This window comes from Muntiacus reevesi, chromosome 18 (genome assembly GCF_963930625.1).
Source record: "Muntiacus reevesi chromosome 18, mMunRee1.1, whole genome shotgun sequence".
Lineage (NCBI taxonomy): Eukaryota > Metazoa > Chordata > Mammalia > Artiodactyla > Cervidae > Muntiacus > Muntiacus reevesi.
Genome location: NC_089266.1, coordinates 44,553,280 through 44,572,522, shown reverse-complemented (window position 1 = coordinate 44,572,522; position 19,243 = coordinate 44,553,280). Strand labels below are relative to the sequence as shown.

At 43.9% G+C, this 19,243-nt stretch overlaps 1 non-coding gene across 1 annotated transcript; it reads left to right on the top strand.

Annotated features, from left to right (window-relative positions):
- Positions 1–2,732: 2,732 nt before the first annotated feature.
- On the top strand, positions 2,733–2,806 carry TRNAE-CUC (transfer RNA glutamic acid (anticodon CUC)). Its single transcript has one exon. It is a non-coding gene; the product is annotated as a tRNA-Glu (tRNA).
- Positions 2,807–19,243: the final 16,437 nt, after the last annotated feature.

Sequence of the window (19,243 nt, the reverse complement as noted above, 5' to 3'; positions counted from 1 at the left end):
TCTGGGTGTTTCTGTGAGTGTGTTTCCGGATGAGATTAACACTTTTTAAAACTGGAATATATTTGACATACAAGGGTGTGTAAGTTTAAGGTGTACAATGTGTTCATTTGATTCATTTCTATGTTGTGATATGATTGTCATCATAGCCATAATTAGAACCTCAGTCACGTTACATCATTATTTCTTATTAATAGCTGGAATAATTAAGTTCTAGTCTCTCAGCAAGTTTGATGATTACAATATTGTCTATATTCACTACGTGTGTATGTGTGTGTGTGTGTGTGTGTGTGTGTGTGCGTGTTACTCAGTCGTGTCTGACTCCTTGCAACTCCATGGACTGTAGCTCGCCAGGCTTCTCTGTCCATTGAATTCTCCAGGAAAGAATACTGGAGTGGGTTACAATTACCCTTCTCCATATATTCACTATACTGTGTCTTAGACAAGATTAAGATTTAAATCAGTGCTTGAGTAAAGCAGATTGCCCTTCCTAATGTAGGTGGGCCTCAACCAATCAGTGGAAGGCCAGAACAGATCAAAAATGTGAATCCTCCCCCAAATAAGAGGGAATTCCTCCTGCTAAACTGCAATTCAAATTGAGACATTGACTTTTTTCCAGCCTATGAAATAGAACTGAAACATCTCTTCTTGGATCTTAAGTCTGCCAGCCTATGGACTGGAATGACACACCATTGATTCTCTTGGGTCTCCAGCTTACCGACTCAGCCTACAGATCTTGGAACTTGCCCACTTACATTACTGCATAAGCCTTATCCCAAAAATATATATAAAACAACTAGTCTAACCAAACTTTTTATAATTCCCTATATGTGTATTTACTGGGCTTCCCAGGAGGCTCAGTGGTAAAGAATCTGCCTGCCAATGCAGGAGACACAAGAGACTAGGGTTCTAACCCTGGGTCAGGAAGATCCCCTGGAGGAGGAAATGGCTACCCACTCCAGTACTCTTGCCTGGAGAATCCCATGGACAGAGGAGCCTGATGGGCTACAGTCCATGGGGTCACAGAGAGTGGGACATGACTGAGTGACTGAACACACATATGTGTATTTACACATACACACCCTATGTCTCTGGTTCTAGTCTCTGGAGAACCCTGACTGATACACTCCTGCTGTGAAGCTGGTAGAAGATCATTTAACAGCCGTCAGGTTCATCAACCCACATAATTCCCTTCCTCGCGGCAGTGCCGCTGCTGGCTGACAGGCTTCCCTCCCCTCCTGTGATGAGTGGCGTCCTCAGTCCAGGGCGGCTGACTGAGAGAACCAGACCTGAACTGGCTGGACCAGGGGTACCCAGATACTTGGTCCTCATGTCGCAGAATTCACTAGCTTGTGACTTTGGTGGGTTTGATAGCCTTGCTGAACCTCAATATCCTCACATGTAAAGTGAAAAAAAATTGCCATGCAGCAGATCGTGGAGAGGATTAATGAGATAACAGGCAGAGCATCCTACACAGAATCTGGCGCCAAGCGGACACCCAGGAAAGGTAATTTTCAGGTATTGTTATCTGGGGAGGGGGTGGGGGTGGGGGAGATGAAACCAACTAAACACCCTTTCGAGAACAGCACTTGAACTGTCAGAAAAGGCTCTGAGTAGAAGGGCCTGAAGGATATTGCAGAGGGGAAGCGGAAGCTTGTGTGAATCCATCAGAGGCCTTTTCCCCATCTGAGTTTGTGATGTGTGGGCCCTCGTGGAAACCACAAGATCTCTGGATAAGCAGGGAATTACTCTACTAGCATTCATCTTCCTGCACTCACATCCTAGGGATTTGTTCTCAAGGAAACCGACACAGCCTGAAGAGAAAGGAAAAACAGGCCTTCCCCGCTGGTCCAGTGGCTAAGACTCCATGCTCCCAGTGCAGGGGGCCCAAGTTCCATCCCTCATGAGGGAACTAGATCCCACTTGCCGCAACTAGACCCACTGCAGCCAAATAAGATATATATGTGTATGTGTCTATATATATATAAAGCAAAGAGAAAGGGAAAACATCCCTTTGGGAAAAGTGCTTGCTCATCCCTGTCATACTCCCCTCTGCCCATCTCGATGTCCTTCAGAGGTCAAAAATGATCCCTCCCTGTCTGTTCCCACCACTCCGATTGGTGCTGCCTGTGTACCTTATCTGGGACTGCAATCATTCCCTAACTGGTGCCTCTACATCTAAGTGATAAAACCGAATACAGCAGCCCCCATTTTTAGATCTTTTGATGGACCTCTCTACCCCTTGCAGAACTAGCTCACCAGCCAGATGGTCCTCCACGTGCTGTCTTCTCCCCCACTTCTCCAGCCCCTCCTCCCAACACCCCTCTCCACACAATACCCCACTCTGGGTTTCTGCAATACTGAGATACCCAGTCCTCCCCAAACTGATCTTGCAACATCTCTCCTCATTGGGCACCTAATACCTCCATTCCATCCTTCAAAATCAGTCCAGCATTCCAACTTCCACAGAAACTGTTAATTCCAACACTCTCCACCTCCAGAACCCTCCAGTCGATTTTCTTGCCACAGTCCCTTGAGTTTCTTCAGTCACAGAACTCCCATGTTGCACTCTAATTTATGATGTACATGACTGTAGCCCTGTCTGTGAGTTCTTTCAGAGCCAGGAATACGTTATATTTATCTCTGCATTTCCTTGACCTGCTAATGGGTGAGATGCCCAGGGGCAGTGAGTAAAGGTTAGGATTACATATGTTAAAACACATTGGTTATTGGGCTCCCCTGGTGGTCCAGTGGTTAAGACCCTGCACTCTCAATGCAGGGGGCCCAGGTTCAATCCCTGGTCAGGGAACTAGATCCCACATGCTGCAAAAAAGACCCAGCGCAGCAAAATAAATACATAAAAAGAAACCTTTCTTAAAAACCACACTGGTTGGGGAGGGACAGAAATGCACTCGACTCTGAACACAAGGGAGATTCTGTGGTGCTGGGACAAGTTCTGTGTCTTGATTCAGGTGGCAGTTACACAAATGCACGTGTTAGGAAATGACACAGAGCTGTATACACACATTGTCACAATGGTAATGTCCTGACTGACATTAAAAGTGGGTCCCTCCATATCTGTAGGGTTTAGGTTCCAGGACCACCTCCCCGCCCCCCACCCAGGATACCAGAATCCAAGGATGCTCAAGTTCCTATAGTGAATGGCCTAGTACAGTTGGCCTTCTAGATCCATGGGTTTTGCATCTTCATATTTAACCAACTGCAGGTGGAAGCCCGTGGATACAAGAGGCCAATTATATATTGTGTTATGTAAGGATATTGCCAAGGGAAAGCAGGAGCTTATTTTAACCAATCAGAGGCCTTTTCCCATCCAAGTTTGCACTGCGTTAGCCCTCATGGAAGTCACGAGACCTCTGGATAAGCAGAGAGTTACTCTACTAGCATTGAATCACTTGGACTTGTAAGATGCAACCACTGGGGGAAACTGGATGAAGAGTCCATGGGATCTCTCTCTACCATTCTTGCAACTTTCTGAATAACTATTTGATAATAAAGTGTTTTTACAAAAACATGCACAGGCAAGTTTTACTGTTATGACTCATCTAATAAAATAATTGGAAATGAGGGGCAGTCAACCCTGGGCTTTTTCACAAACTCTAATTTAAGATTATTTAAAACTGATTGGCTAGAGGGTGAACGATGAGAACGTAAACATCACCCAAATGTGCTTCGACATCTGCTTTATGTGAGAACTATAACAAATTTCTACTCAAAGTTCTTGGAATTGGTACCAAAGTGGGAAGAACAGGGAGTAGAAGAAATCAGGTCAGCACAGCTGCAGGAGCAGAATCTGAAACTTAAAAATCTGAGCCCACATCTTCAGTGACCTCACAAGTCGGAGATGCTGAAAACTGAGGTTTCCAGTAAACCAGCACTTCAACAGCTAAAGGCCTCCACACACCCGAGACCTCTCTGACATTCTGAGATTACTAGCAAACAGGGTGGGCTCACAACCTGATGATGTTAATAGCCAAGAGCCCTAGATGCCCAGAGCCCCTAATGACTGATGTCTCTGAGAACCAAGAAGCTTTTCATAAACTGAAAGCCTGAATAACCCAAGGCTTCTGACAACCCAAAGCCTATAATAAACTGAGACTCTTAGCAACCCAGGTCGCCTAGCAACCTGGGGACTCTGATCATCAGAGACTCCTAGCAACCAGGGAGATTGTACAACCTGGAGCCCCAGCACACATCCAACTCTGGACCCAGACTGCCTCTCTCTCTGCAGTGACTCCACTCTAAACCTTGAGAGACAGAGACAAAATCAGAACCAAAGACCTGGGTGAAACATTCTGATTTGGCTGCTTGCTAACCGTATACCCTTTGGCTTAATCTCCCTGACTATCAGATTCCTTACATATAAAATTACAAGGATAATTATAATAGCTCCTCATAAAATCATTGTGAGAATTAGGTAAGAAGGTTTATGGGCAAGCATTTTAACAAAACTCCACATATGCTTGCTGCCATTTCCGACTGCACCCTGTTCCCTCCCATCTCAAGACCCACCATATTGCATCAACTGCAAGTCAATGCTACTTCCAAAATACCTTTCCCACATATTCCAGCTGCTTCAAAACCACCAAAGTCTCAAGCCCCCTTGTCTACCCTGCCACCAGTTATCTTTCTGTTAGGTAGGCAGTTAGACAAGAGCAATGAGGGGAGGTCTAGCTGAAAGGGATGCCTGCAAATCTCTAAACTCCATCCCACAGGAGAGCACACAAATATGCTATAAAATAACCACAGAGTCTTTCCAACTCCTGCACATGCACCCTAGGCACACAGGGGATGCAAACCGACCACAGGGGCTTCTCCAAGTAACCTTAGCCAGTTAGGCAGTTAGGAGCCCATTTAGGGCTCATGAATATTCTGCATCTAATTATAACAGATGAATTATGGGAAGATATAAACAAGATAACTTGCTGTTACATAACTTAATTGTCAACTGGCTTTGAGTATACGCCCATTTGCATTTCCTTTCATCAATTTGTGGTGGGTGCAAGCTCTACTTTGCACTGGGCATAACCAAAAGGAAGAGCTGGAAGTGTAAAAGAGGGACACCAAGAGGAATTGATAGGAAGGATAAAGAGGGCTCCTCTGGGAGTGTTGGATTAATAAAAGATCTGTCTGCTTGAGCTGAACTGAGCTGTAACTTGCCTGTTGTCCTACACCTTTTGGTCCATCACTCCAAATTTCTGTTGCCATGAGACAAGAACTGAAGAAGAGAAATAAACCAATCTAACATTTACAGCTCTTAAGTGCTACCCTGTCTCTCTTGCCCACAAGCGTCTATTGGCTCTCTTGTTCTTTGAGTCAAGTTCAAACTCTTTGGCACAGTACATAAACTCTTCATGATCAAGCCTGATCTTTCCAACTTCACCTTCAATCACTCTCTCATCCCCCACATCCTTCACTTACTCCAATAAAAAAAAAAACCCTGAGAGGAGGGTATTAATCATCTCAGTTTCACACACACACAAAAAAAAATTGGGTAGAAGTAACTCACCCATGTGCATTACAGTCTTGGAAGCAGTGATTTGAAGCCAAGTCTGACCACAAAACCCAAGTCCTTTGATGCAAAACCAGTACCAAAGTTTTCCCAAAAACATACTTCTCTGGTTTCTCTCTTAAAAAACCAATTTTGGTCTTGTCGCCAAACCCCTCCATCCTTTCTGCAAGAGCATGCATGCTCAGTTGCTCAGTCATGTCTGACTCTTTGCCATCCCATGGACTGTAGCCATCCAGGCTCCTCTGTCCAGGGAATTTTCCAAGCAAGAATACTGGAGTGGGTTGCTGTTTCCTTCTTCAGGAGGGTCCTCCCAACCCAGGAATCGAAACTGTGTCTCCTATATCTCCTGCATTGACAGGCAGATTCTTTACCACTGAGCAACCTGGGAAGCCCTCTCTGAACAATATTCAGTCTTGGTGGAACTTAAAGATTTACAATGATCCTCTACATAGAAAACCCTAAAGACTCTACCAGAAAATTACTAGAGCTAATCAATGAATAGAGTAAAGTTGCAGGATATAAAATTAACACAGAGAAATCCCTTGCATTCCTATACACTAACAATGAGAAAACAGAAAGGGAAATTAAGGAAATAATACCACTCACCATTGCAGCAAAAAGAATAAAATACTTAGGAGTATATCTACCTAAAGAAACAAAAGACCTATACATAGAAAACTATAAAACACTGATGAAAGATATCAAAGATGACACAAATAGATGGAGAAATATACTGTGTTCATCGACTGGAAGAATCAATATTGTGAAAATGAGTATACTACCTAAAGCAATCTATAGATTCAATGCAATCCCTATCAAGCTACCAACAGTATTCTTCACAGAACTAGAACAAATAATTTCACAATTTGCATGGAAATACAAAAAACCTTGAATAGCCAAAGCAATCTTGAGAAGGAAGAATGGAACTGGAGGAATCAACCTGCCTGACTTCAGGCTCTACTACAAAGCCACAGTCATCAAGACAGTATGGTACTGGCACAAAGACAGAAATATAGATCAATGGAACAGAATAGAAAGCCCAGAGATAAATCCATGAACCTATGGACACCTTATCTTCGACAAAGGAGGCAAGGATATACAATGGAAAAAAGACAACCTCTTTAACAAGTGGTGCTGGGAAAACTGGTCAACCACTTGTAAAAGAATGAAACTAGAACACTTTCTAACACCATACAGAAAAATAAACTCAAAATGAATTAAAGATCTAAATGTAAGACCAGAAACTATAAAACTCCTAGAGGAGAACATAGGCAAAACACTCTCTAACATAAATCACAGCAAGATCCTCTATGACCCACCTCCCAGAATATTGGAAATAAAAGCAAAAATAAACAAATGGAACTTAATGAAACTTAAAAGCTTTTGCACAACAAAGGAAATGATAAACAAGGTGAAAAGGTAGCCTTCAGAATGGGAGAAAATAATAGCAAATGAAGAAACACACAAAGGATTAATCTCAAAAACATACAAGTAACTCCTGCAGCTCAATTCCGGAAAAATAAATGACCCAATCAAAAAATGGACCAAAGATCTAAACAGACATTTCTCCAAAGAAGACATACAGATGGCTAACAAACACATGAAAAGATGCTCAACAGCACTCATTATCAGAGAAATGCAAATCAAAGCCTCAATGAGGTACCATTACACACCAGTCAGGATGGCTGCTATCCAAAAATCTATAAGCAATAAATGCTGGAGAGGGTGTGGAGAAAAGGGAACCCTCTTACACTGTTGGTGGGAATGCAAACTAGTACAGCCACTATGGAGAACAGTGTGGAGATTCCTTTAAAAACTAGAAATAGAACTGCCATCTGACCCAGCAATCCCACTCCTGTGCATACACACTGAGGAAACCAGATCTGAAAGAGACACGTGCACCCCAATGTTCATCGCAGCACTGCTTATAATAGCCAGGACATGGAAGCAACCTAGATGCCCATCAGCAGACGAATGGATAAGGAAGCTGTGGTGCATATACACAATGGAATATTACTCAGTCATTAAAAAGAATTCATTTGAATCAGTTCTAATGAGATGGATGAAACTGGAGCCCATTATACAGAGTGAAGTAAGCCAGAAAGATAAAGAACATTACAGCATACTAACACATATATATGGAATTTAGAAAGATGGTAATGATAACCCTGTATGCAAAACAGAAAAAGAGACACAGATGTATAGAACAGACTTTTAGACTCTGTGGGAGAAGGCGAGGGTGGGATGTTCTGAGAGAACAGCATTGAAACAAGTATACCATCAAGGGTGAAACAGATCACCAGCCCAGGTTGGATGCATGAGACAAGTGCTCGGGGCTGGTGCACTGGGAAGACCCAGAGGGATGCGATGGAGAGGGAGGTGGGAGGGGGGATCGGGATGGGGAACACATGTAAATCCATGGCTGATTCATGTCAATGTATGGCAAAAACCACTACAATATTGTAAAGCAATTAGCCTCCAACTAATAAAAATAAATGGAATAAATAAATAAATAGAAAAAAATAATAAATAAAATTGATGAAAAAATAAAATAAAGATTTACACTAGGGGGCGTTCTCCTTGCACACAAAAATATATATTATATATCAGACCTAAGAGACTGTTGGGCTTCCCTCATAGCTCAGTTGGTAAAGAATCCACCTGCAAAAAAAAAAAAGAAGAATCCACCTGCAATGCAGGAGACCCCAGTTCGATTCCTGGGTTGGGAAGATCCCCTGGAGAAGGGTTAGACTACCCACTCCAGTGTTCTTGGGCTTCCTTTATGGCTCAGTTGGTAAAGAATCCACCTGCAATGCGGGAGACCTGGGTTCAATCCCTGGGTTGGGAAGATCCCCTGGAGAAGGCAAAGGCTGCCCACTCCAGTAATCTGGCCTGGAGAATCCCATGGACTGTATAGTCCATGGGGTCACAAAGAGTCGGACTGAGAGAATTTCACTTCACTTCAAGAGACTATTGGGGCTTCCCTGGTGGGTCATATGGTAAAGAATCTGCCTGCAATGTGGGAGACCTAGGTTTGTCCCTGGGTTGGGAAGATCACCTGGAGGAGGGCATGGCAACCCACTCCAGTATTCTGGCCTGGAGAATCCCCATGGACAGAGGAGCCTGGTGGGCTACAGTCCATGCGGTCGCAAAGAGTTGGACACGACTGAGCGACTAAGCACTGGAGACCACTGAGACCACACTCAGGCCCCCTGTGGCCTGACTCGCTTTGCCTTCTGGCTCAAAGTGTAATTTTAGGATTAGTAGTTAGAAACGTGCCTCCATGCTGCTGCTCCTAAAAGGCCCAGATAGTGAATGCTAACATTTCAGGAGCTAAAAACTTCATTTTTATTAACACTTTCTTGTGAAATGAACAGGTTAGGCTGAGTTTTAAGGCTATCCCTATTCCTCCATAGAACTCAAACAAAGCTACTCTCATTGCTCATTAAAATAAATATGATCCATAAACAGCCCACTCTGGGCGTTTATTAGCTGTTTGATTCCCAAGGTTGGGGGTGTGGGGAGGCCAGTGGGGACAGTAGGAAGTTTTCTCATCACATGTATAGTCTGATATTTTCATTTTATAAACATGAGGACAAAAATCCTCAAAGCACATTGCTTTGGGTCCCATGTCAGATAAGAGTCAGGGCCGAGACCAGACCTAACTTTCCAGAACACAACTTCATATGAATACACTCCTCCTGTAATTAACAAAGAGCACAGGAGCAGAGCCCTCTGATGTTACTGCTTTCAGGCTCAGAGCACACAGCCTGAATACTGTAGGAAGCTCCTTGTGGTGTGTGGAGGAGAAACCACACTTGGTTCTATGGGTACCACTGACCCTCTGAACATTTGTGAAATGGGGATGTGATACATACACCTCTCAGAAGGCCTGGCTGTCCTGCTGTGTGCCCTCTGACACCTTTCCCCACCTCTCCTCTGAGAGCTATCCTCTCTTGGCTGAGATCAGGGGCCCCAGAGAGCTCTCCCCAAGGTACTGGGATGGTAGAATTGGGAGGAAAGACTTTCTCCCCTTGGACCCAAGGCCCGTTTCCCTCCCAAACTGCCAGGAGAAAACTCAGCACCAGGTTCATGCTGTTCAGTGGATCTGAAAGTGTTCTCAGCTAGAGCTGATTTTACCCACCAGAGAACACTTAGCAATGACTGAAGACATTTCTGGTTACCCCAAAGTGGGGAGAGGCAGGCTGCTGACATGTAGTGAGTAGAAGCCAGGGATATTGCCACACATCCTTCGATGTACAGGACAGCCCTCCAAAACAAATAATTATTCCACTCAAAACATCCATAGCTCTGAGGTCGAAACTCTGATGTACAGCATAGAGAAGCCCCATCCTGGGACCTCCTGGGCTTCCCAGGTGGTGAAAGTGGTAAAGATCACACCTGCCAATGCAAGAGACATAAGAGACTTGCGTTTGATCCCTGGGTCAGGAGGACCCCCTGGAGGAGGGCACAGCAACCTACTCCAGTATTCTTGCTTGGAGAATTCCATGGACAGAGGGACCTGGTGGGTCACAGTCCATGGCGTCACAAAGAGCTGGACACGAGACTGAAGTGACTTAACACACACGCACGCACTCTGGGTCCTCCTACCTTCTGCGTGATGCTGGACAAGCCATCTCGTCTCGAGACTGCATTCTGTTTCCTGATCTGTAGAATAAGATGTTCAGTTTGGTTTGGTGATCTAAATGGCCCCTCCTAAGACTATCATCCTCTAGCTGTGCTTCAGCATCACCCACCCGTTGACTGCTTATGGTGTTTTGGGTGTCTTCAAGCAAAATAGAGAATATCCTTGCCTCCATTTCTTCAACTATAATTATTTCTACTTCACCATCCCCGCATTGTCTGAGAAGAAATGAATAACCTTATGTACAGTTGGCATTTAGCAAATATTTGTCTTTAAAAAATCATAATGGATCAGAAGAGGGAAATGTTCAAGGGAACTGTGATTTGCTGAAAAATGTCCTCATTCAACAGCCACCAGGGCAGAGAGACCTTTGAAATAAGAGAATCACATTTTTTCTGGAACTTTCCAAGAGGTCCCTATGGACCTCAGGCTTTGCAGGCAGCTTGCTGAGGTAGAGGCAACTTGGGCACTGGAGATCAACACAGCTTGCATTTGGGCCTCTGATCCATCTTAAGGAGAAATGTTTTTACCAGGAAATTTTTAAATGGGAGAATCATTTCAACAGCCCAGTCAATATGGAGTGGGGATTACAGAGCTTTGATGTAAATCTGGGCTGAAATCAAACCCCTCCTCTGCATTCCCTACACAGTGACCTAAGTGTCAATAGAGATGATAACTGCAAATCAATTAGGAATCTTGTGAATTTCCAGTGAGAGAAAGCATCCAGTAAGTGCTTCATAATTCTTAGCTCTCATTGCTATGATATGCCAGGGGCCACAGATGGGTACCAGTCAATGTACTGCCTGCCTAGGCTCAACTGTATTCTTAACGTAAGATTTTCATGAGAAATAACAAAGCCCCTTGTGGTTCCAAGACTGAAATGTTTGCCCGTGCTACCCACCACCTCTCTACACACACAGAGAGAGAAAGAATATATAAACACACACAGCGAAGTAAACACTGGGTGTTTGCTCAAGATGAGGATCTGATGAATGGAGCATATCAACTTGTATTTTTTCTGTCTTTTTTTGGGGGGGAGTGGTTTTGGCCATACCACATGGCTTGCAGGGATCTTACTTCCCTGACCAGGGATAGAACCTAGGCCCCAGAAGTGAAAAAGCCCCGTCCTAACCACTGCACCTCCAGGGAATTCCTAATTTGTGTTTTTTTAAAACCCCAGCATCTTCTCCCTCCCTCAACTGCACGCTAAGGAATGTGTGCATCAAAGGAAGTGAAGATGACTGCTCCCAACTGCTTAAAGTAGGGCAGGTGTCATTCAACCCTGAGCCTCAGCAAAAAAAAAAAAGCAACTCTGTAATACAGAATGTGTCCCATGGTGAAGCCAAGACCATTCTTTACTCATCAAAGGTCAACAAGGACGTAGATAAGTTAAGCCATGCAGAGAACTAACATTCTGAAATGTCAAGTCTTCAGGTTAAAAATCTAAAATCAATCATTCAAAATACAAGGAGATGCAACCTCAAGGAATGATCAGAATCTGAGCCATTCCCCTGGATCTGAAACCCAGATTGCTAGCATCCCGCTAAGGCGCGCTCACATATGGTGGCCGAGCTCAGAATCCACACTGCGTGAACGTGTCCTGCACGCAGGCAGCAAGTTCATCGGATTGTACAGCACATTGGTGAGCTCCCAGGCATGCCTTCCTACTGCTCGGAGGATGGAGAAACTCAGGCTTCACAGAAGAAATAAAAAGGAAGGTAGAGGAGGCAGAAGTGGACGGTAACATCCAATTCTGTTTCCTTCAACATTCTAAAAAAAGAAGTGGAAATGCTCTCTTCTCCTGGTTAATCCACCCTTTCTCCAGGGAAGCTGGATTTTAGTCATCATTCAATGTTCTCTGCGAAGAAAGTCAATGTACTGTAGAAGAATGCAATGGAGCTATTCCAGAAGCTTTAGTCTAATTGTATTATCAGCACTCAGCCTTAAATGCAATGCTTGTCCTTTAAAAGCACCCGGTTCCTTTGAGTCTAGGGCAAGCGGGTGAGGACAAGCCAGAGCAGAGCTCAGGGCAGGGGTGAGTAGCAGGAGGATTTTGGCTCCAGGGCTGGGCTCGGGGGAAAGCGCCCCCTCGGGGCTCGAGGGGTTAAGTTCAAAAAGGGAAAGCAAGCTCAAGGGTGAAATAAACAAATGTCAGGAAGGCTGCTCTGGGGGGATGAGGGTTCATCAGGGGAAGGTCTGAGCAACCAGTCAGAGCTACGTGTACAGAAGTCAGTCCTGAAAAATCTGTCCCTCTGTGGCCAGACCTCACCAGCAAGCAAATAGGGAAGGGAACAGGTATCCAGCCTTACCTTCTCATTTCTCACAATCATCTCAGGCCCTGACCCAGACACTGGTTCAATAGATGCTTAATAAGCATTTGCAGCATCAGTGAACGCACAACAAAGCCTCTATAGAGAGACCAAGTCCACGCACCTCCTTGCCCCCGCCGTCCTGCCCTGTGAGGATGAGAGGACACCGCTGCCTGCCTGGGAACTCCTTGGTGACTTTCTGAATCACTAATTTTCATTACACACCAAGAACAAAAGGACGAACACCGCCAAGTTGTAAAGGATGCGAATGCATGCGTGCGCGCTTAGTCGCTTCAGTCGAGTCTGACTCTCTTGCAACCCCATGGAGTGTAGCCAGCCAGGCTCCTCTGTCTATAGGATTCTCCAGGCAAGAATACTGGAGTGGGCTGCCGTGCCATTCTCCAGGGGATCTTCCCGACTCAGGGATCATACCTGTGTCTCTTCCATCTCCAGCATTGGCAGCCAGTTTCTTTAACACTGGTGCCTCCTGGGAAGCCCAAGGATGAGAATATTGTGGGAGAAATCTAATGGAAAACGTAGAGCATGGAGATGGTTCTGCTGATTGAGCTCTGGGGACAGGGCCTGGGGGGGTAAAGTGGCCACTGCCAAAGCAAGAGGGGCTGCCCTGTGGGCTTGTCCCTCATGTGACCTGAGAAAGGCGGAGGAGGCTGGACCTTGTTTCTTGGCCTTGGTCTGCAGGGGACTTAAAACCACACACTGCCATCTAGCCAGCGTGCGATGGGGTATGACCTGACCCATCATCTGGGCATTCTTCCTTCCCTTCGTGGGCTCCTTATGCAGCCAGTGGGAAAGCAAAGAGGTAGGGAGCCCGAGTCGGAGGGGGCTGGGTTTGGCTCAGTTCTAGAAAGAGCAAGCAGGCTGCCTGCCGCAAAGGAACTGCTGAGACCACAGTGAAAACCTGGTAATGAGAGGAACCACCATCCCTCCGCCTGGAGGCTCAGGACCTGGGAGCCAGATGTTCCACAGGACAAGGATGTCCTGCTTCTGAGTCAGAGGCAGGCAAGGAGCTGGGTTGCTGCAATCCAGCTGGTCCGGGCTGAGTCACAGCACAAACTGGTGCTGTTTGTTATCTTGTCATCTGGCTTTGCCCGCATTCAGGAGAGGCTGGAAGCGTCTTCTATACACCTGGTCTCTAGGAATGGAAAATGGAAAGAATTCAGACTCAGATGTGGCCCTAATGTAATGATGTCAGAGATTCCTCCTCCACCAGCCATGAGGAAGAAAAATTTCTGATGAAATGATCATAATGTAAAGATTCTTTAGAAGTCTAATTGGGTAGCATGGCGGAAAGATTAAGCCAACACCTGGGTTAAATAGCCTGGGTTTGAAGCTTAAACCCAAGTTCCAACACTTAACTACCTTGGAAACTTGGGCAAGTTAGTTGACCATGAACTCCAGTTCCCTCATTCATAATGTGAGGTTAAAATAACACCCTCTTCGGTGCCTGTCGGGCTTCCCTGGTGGCTCAGACGGTAAAGAATCTGATTGCAATGCAGAAGACCCGGGTTCAATTCCTGGGTTGGGAAGATCTCCTGGAGAAGGGAATGGCTAGCCATTCCAGTATTTTTGCCTGGAGAATCCAAAGGACAGAGAACTCTGGCGGGCTATGGTCCATGGGGTTGCAAAGAGCTGGACACGACTGAAGCGACTTAGCACATATGTACACACCATTGGTCTTACCCTCTAGAATTCCTGCCTTTTTCAATGAGAAAAAAAATTGCCTCAGTTAGCCACAAGTCCGAGGTGGACAAGAGGCACGTGGAGAAGACCAGGACCCACCCCAGTGCTTGCAGCCCAGCCGAGGTCAGCCCAATGCAGATCAACCAAACCCTAGCTAACACACAGCCCAAGAGCCCAGGAAAAAATGCTTTCTGTAAGTCATTGAAATTTCACAGTTGTTTGTTATGCAGCAACATCACTGACTACACAATGTCTTTTGAGGGTCCTTTTCAGTGCCTTCATTTAAAGAAAGAGTCTGGCTAATAAAATAGAAAAGTTTACAGGAAATTTGAGCACTCGTTTCTCTCACTTTGGAGAGCAATTTCACATCCAGAAGGGCTGAAGACAGACGCACATAACTTAGCAGTCAACTACTCCACCTCTAGGTCATTCTGCACCACAGAGACATTTCAGAAAACTTTCTGTAAAGGGCCAGAGGGTAAGCATTTTAGGCATTTCAGACTAGACGGTCTCCATGAAAGTATACAACCACTCAACTCTGCAATTGCGGCGTAAAAGCAGACACAGAGAATGCTTAATTGACTGCCCCTACCAGTGTTTCAATAAAGCTTGTTTTTTTGTGGCTACTGAAATGTGAATTTCATATCATTTTCATGTATCACAAAATATTTTTATTTTTTTAACCATTAGAAATGTAAAAATCATCCGTCGAAGGGTGAATGGATAAACAAACTGTGGTAGACACATACAATGAAATATCCTTCGGCCTTAAAAGGGAAGACATCCTGATACATGCTACAACACGGATGAACCTTGAGGTCATCATGCAAAGTGAAGTGAAAGTGTTAGTCGCTCAGTCACATCCGACTGTTTGCAATTCTGTGGACAGTAGCCCACCAGGCTCCTCTGTCCATGGGATTTCCCAGGCAAGAATACAGGAGGGGATTGTCATTCCCTTCTCCAGGGGATCTTCCCAACCCAGGGGTCAGACTCAAGTCTCCTGCATTGCAGGCAGATTCTTTACGGTCTGAGCCACCAGGGAAGCCCTAAGTGAAGTAAGCCAATCACCAAAGGACAAATAGCATGTGACTCCACACGTGTGAGGTCCCTTGAGTAGTCAGATTCATAGAAACAGAAAGTGGATGGGTGGAGAAGGGTATAGGAAGTTACTGTTTAATGGACAAAGAGCTTCGATTTAAGAAGATGAAAAAGTTCTGGAGATGAGTGATGATGATGGTTATACACCAGTGTGAAGGTAGTCAAGGCCACTAAACTTTAGAATGCTTTAAAAAAATTTTTTTAAGAATGGTTAAAGTAGTAACATTGTATGTTCTGTATATTGTTAATTTTTTAAAATTAAAAAAAGAGAAAAACTAAAAACTATTCTTAACTTACAATCCCATACTAAAACAGGTGACGGGGGATTTGACCTACCAGCCATGGTAAATAACACTTGTCCTAAAGAAATTCTCTCAGATGTGCCAGGAGATAAGCATAGGAGTTCATCACAGCACTGTCTGGGTTATTAAAAGAAGAAAAAACAAGGAAATAACCTAAATATTCATCAAGAGGAAAATGGAGCAATACATTGTCGTTTAGTCAATGGAATACACTATGATAAGTGGAGGATGCTACAATTTTATCTAAAACTTAAAACCCTACTGAATAATGCTATATTGTATTAATGCTTACATAAATACACAAAGTAAGTATAAAATCATACATAGGAATGATAAACACTGGATTCACCATAATAGTTAGCTCTGAAGAGGAGGGAGAAGAATAGGAATGGGAGTGGAAAGTACTGGGAGCTTCAGTTGTATCAGTAATGTTTTATTTCTTTAAATGAGATCTGATGCAAATATGACACAATGTTAAGATTTGATCAAGCTTAATGGTGGGTAAATAGGTAGTCATTATACTCTTTTCTATTCTTGTCTGATTCTTGAAATATTTCACGATGAAAAAATTAATTCACAAAAGGGGAAAATCAAAGAGAGGAACACATTTTTAAGAAAAAAAAAAAGCCTGTAATTTCAAAACATGCCAGTAGCAGCCAGAGGAATAACAGAAGAGGCTATCAGTTCATCTCACTTATCCTTCTGGGTTTTCTCCACCGACTAGGAACTCAGGGGGGCAAACCTGACTCAGAGACCCACGTTCGGAACCCTTGATGGTTCCACCCATGAATCTGTCCCTGTGATGGATCCCAGACCAGCCATCCCTGAGAACCATGCTCTGGCCACACCCACTTTCCAGGGGCACCCCTATTTTCACCCATGAGGCACAAGAAGGCGTTTCAGGGCTTCAAGATGTTTCATTGTGAAAGTCCAGGTTCTCTTATCTGTATCTGCAGAGATGGAAAAGACAGGCCAGTTCCCAAGCCTTCTCTTGGAGATCCATCATCAATTCAATGACTGATAATTGACCTTAGTTCTAGTCCATATTTAATGCCGTCCATTAGGATTAGGTTAGACTGAAGTAACAAGAAACCCAAACAACAGTGACTTCAACAAGTCAGAAGTCTATTTCTGTTTCATGTGAAATAGATCCAGAGGTATATAATTCAGAGTTGTGTGAAGGCTTTGTCATTCCTACAGTGTGACTTGTCCTCTGGCTTCCAAGATGGCAGCTGGAGCTCCAGCTATCAGATCTACCTTCCCAGTAGCAAGACGGAAGAAAGGGAGAAGGACCTGCTTTCTCTCCTTTAAAGGAGGCTTCTAGAAAGTACCTATGATGTCTTCACCAACGTCTCATTGGCCAGAACATAGTCAACTGGCTGCACTTTCTCCAAGAAAAGCTAGAAAATATCTTTTTCTGAGAAGCTATGAACCCAGCTGAAAACCAAGAGCTGCATTACTAAGGAAGTTGAGGAGGACAGATATTAGAGAAGGCAGCTTGCAACCTCTGTCACAGTTGCCAATTTACTGTGCCCCCTTGAGCAGATGTTGTCCATCAGTCAATGCACAGGTCTAGGTAGGTCATAGCTGAGACCCTTCCCAGATCTGACATCCTTATTCTAAGCTAAAATGTTACATTTATGTATTTCACTGATTCCAAAGTTGAAAGACGATAAACCCAGGCACCTATGAGCACCATATCTTTGACAAAGGAGGCAAGAATATACAATGGAGAAAAGACAGTCTCTTCAATAAGTGGTTCTGGGAGAACTGGACAGTCGGGTCTTAGATGCTCAGTCACATCCGACTCTTTGCGACCCCATGGACTATATCCTGCCAGGCCCCTCTGTCCAGGGGATTCCAGACCAAGGAGTGGAATTCAGTATACCAACATCTCCTGTGTCTCCTACATGGCAGGAGGATTTTTTACTGCTGAGCCATTGGGGAAGCCCGGGAAAATTGGACAGCTACATGTAAAAGAATGAAACTAGGACACTTCCTAACACCATCAGTGATCAGTGAAGTCTCTCAGTTGTGTCCAACTCTTTGTGACCCCATGGACTGTAGCCCACCAGGCTCCTCCATCCATGGAGTTTTCTAGGCAAGAGTACTGGAGTGGTTTGCCATTTCCTTCTACAAAAATAAATGCAAAATGGATTAAAGACTTAAATGTTAAGGCCAGAAACAATAAAACTCTTAGAGGAAAACATAGGCAGAACACAATTTGACATAAATCACAGCAAGATCCTCTTTGACCCACCTTCTAGAGTAATGGAAATAAAAACAAACAAAAAAACAAATGGGACCTAATTAAACTTAAAAGCTTTTGCACAGCAAAGGAAACAATAAAAAAGATTAAAAGACAACCCTCAGAATGGGAGAAAATAATTGCAAATGAAGCAACTGACAAAGGATTAGTCTCCAAAATACATAAGCAGCTCATACAGCTCAATATCAGAAAAAGAAACAGCCCAATCATAAAATAAGCAGAAGACCTAAACAGACATTTCTCCAAAGGAAACATACAGATGGCCAATAAACACATGAAAAGATTCTCAGCATCATTCATTATTAAAGAAATACAAATCAAAACTACAATAGGTATCACCTCATACCAGTCAGAATGGCTATCATCAAAAAATCGATAAACAGTAAATACTAGAGAGGATGTAGAGAAAAGGGAATGCTCCTGCACTGTTGATGGAAATGTAAACTGATACAGCCATTATGGACAACAGTATGGAAACTCCTTAAAAAAAAAACAGGAATAAATCTATCATATGACCCAGCAATTCCATTACTGGCATATACCCTGAGTAAACCACGATTCTAAAAAGACACACATACCCCAATATTCATTGCAGCACTCTTTACAATAGCCAAGACATGGAAGCAACTTAGATATCCATCAACAGATGAACGCATAAGGAAGTTGTGGTACTTATATACAATGGAATATTACTCAACCATAAAAAAGGAATTAATTTGAATCAGTGGTAGTGAAGTGGATGAACCTGGAGCCTTTTATACAAAGTGAAGTAAATCAGAAAAAGAAAAACAAATATCATATATTAATGCATATGTATGGAATCTAGAAAAACAGTAGTGATGAACCTCTTTGCAGGGAAGGAATGGAGACACAGATGTAGAGAATGGACTTGTGGACACAGAGGAAGGAGAGGGAGGGATGAATGGAAAAGGTAGTACTGACATAGATACACTATCATGTTCAAGACAGCTAGTGGGAAGCTAATGTACAACACAGGGAGTCCAGCCCAGAGCGCTGAGATAATCTAGGGGGGTGGGATGGGAGAAGGAGAGGGAGGCTCAAGAAGGAGGGCATATATATAATTGTGACTGATTCTCGTTGTACAAGAGAAACCAACACAACATTGTAAAGCAATTTTCCTCCAATTAAAAAACAAACTTTAAAAAAAGGCAAGAGAAAGAAACTAAGATTTATTACTTACTCATGAGTGATTGATTCTTTCTCTGTTTATCTCTTTCAACCTCATAAGTGACTATATGATGTTGGATGTATTACTGCCTTTTGGAGATGAGAAAATTGAAGTTCCAAAAGGCTAAACCACCTCCCAAATTCACACAGCTTTAATGATGGGACCAGGATTTGAATCCCACCCATCCATGCGCCTTCAATATA